Consider the following 1756-nt stretch of genomic DNA (forward strand, 5'->3'; position numbering starts at 1 on the left):
AGTGGGACAGCAAAAGCCAGGAGACTTGATTTTGCCTTCCCCTGTCTTATGTAGGGTTGGCCCGCTGTGGCCCCTATGCTTGCTAATGCAGCTCCATGGTGTTTTTCCAGAAGCTTCCTGTCACCTTTAGTGGCTCTTGATCCTGATGGATCAAGAATGTGCTTCTCAGCCAGGTGAAGTGGCTCGCACCTATAATCCCAGCAATTGAGGCCAAGTTGGGGGGATTACTTGAGGTCAGGAGTTCGAGATCAGTCTGGACAACATGGTGAAACCCTGTCTCTAGTAACACAAAAATTAGCCGGGGTGATGGTGGGCACCTGTAATCCTAGCTACTTGGAAGGCTGAGGCAGGAGAACTGGGTGAACCTGGGAGGCAAAGGTTGCAGTGAGCTGAGATCTCGACACTGCACTACAGTGTGGGTGACAGAGTGAGACTACATCTCAAAAAAAAAAAAAAATTTACAACAACAACAACAAAAAGTGTGTGCTTCTCGGCATGGCATGTAAGACTTTCTGCAGCCTGGCTTCTACCCTACTGAGACCAACCATCCCGGTTTGCTCAGAACTGAGGGACAGGGGACTTTCACTGCTAAAACGGGGACAGTTCTGGGCAAAGTGGAGCAGTTGGTTACCCTTGATCTCCCTCTCTAGCTGCCCAACCTGCCACTCTCAAACTCTGACTTCTGAGTGTTGCAGCAATTGCTGTCCTGTTTCAACCCGTGTTTGCTTATGCTGTTCCTTTTATTGAAAACACATATCTGTACCTTCTCTCAGCCACTTCCTACTTTTTCTTTAAAACTCTGTTCTGAAATGTACGTACTGATTCCTTCCTTCCTCCCTCCCTCCCTCCCTCCCTTCCTTCCTTCCTTTCTCTCTCTCTCTTTCTTTTTTTTATTTTTTGATAGGGAGTCTTGCTCTGTTGCCCAGGCTGGAGTGCCGTGGCCTGATCTCGGCTCGCTGCAACCTCCGCCTCCTGGGTCCAAACAATTCTCTTACCTCAGCCTCCCAAGTAGCTGGGATTACAGGCATGACCCACCACACCAAGCTAATTTTTGTATTTAGTAGAGACAGGGTTTCACCATGTTGGCCAGGCTGGTCTCGAACTCCTGAGCTCAGGTAATCCGCCCGCCTCAGCGTCCCAAAGAATTACAGGTGTGAGCCACTATGCCTAGCCTGTTTCTTTCTTTTTTATAATTTTTTTAAAAATATGGAATGCTTCACGAATTTGTGTATCATCCTTGTGTAGGGGCCATGTTAATCTTCTCTGTATCATTCCGATTTTAGCATATGTGCTGCCGAAGCATTTGTGTCTTTGGCTGTGTTGTGAACTGAATGTTTGTGCCCCTCAACAATTTCATGTTAAAATACTAACACCCAAGATGAGGGTAGTAGGAGCGGGGGGCCTTTAGGACATGATTAGGTCATGAGGGGGAGCCCTTACAAATGGCATTAGTGCCCTTGGGCCAGACATAGTGGCTCACACCTGTAATCCCAGCACTTTGGGAGGCCGAGGTGGGTGGATCATGAAGTAAAGAGATTGAGACCATCCTGGCCAACATAGTGAAACCCCATCTCTACTAAAAATACAAAAATTAGCTGGGCGTGGTGGCATACACCTGTAGTCCCAGCTACTTGGGAGGCTAAGGCAAGACAATCACTTGAACCCAGGAGGCAGAGGTTGCAGTGAGCCAAGATCGTGCCACTGCATTCCAGCCTGGGCGATAGACTTTGTCTCAAAAAACAAAAAGGTATTAGTG

At 47.9% G+C, this 1756-nt stretch overlaps 1 non-coding gene across 1 annotated transcript; it reads right to left on the reverse strand.

Annotated features, from left to right (window-relative positions):
- Positions 1–1200: 1200 nt before the first annotated feature.
- Positions 1201–1303, reverse strand: LOC116533895. The gene has a single exon (XR_004261501.1). It is a non-coding gene; the product is annotated as a U6 spliceosomal RNA (small nuclear RNA).
- Between the last annotated feature and the right edge of the window lie 453 nt (positions 1304–1756).

The sequence above is a fragment of the Sapajus apella genome, unplaced genomic scaffold (genome assembly GCF_009761245.1).
Source record: "Sapajus apella isolate SASKATOON/1434 unplaced genomic scaffold, GSC_monkey_1.0 scaffold84, whole genome shotgun sequence".
Classification (NCBI taxonomy): domain Eukaryota; kingdom Metazoa; phylum Chordata; class Mammalia; order Primates; family Cebidae; genus Sapajus; species Sapajus apella.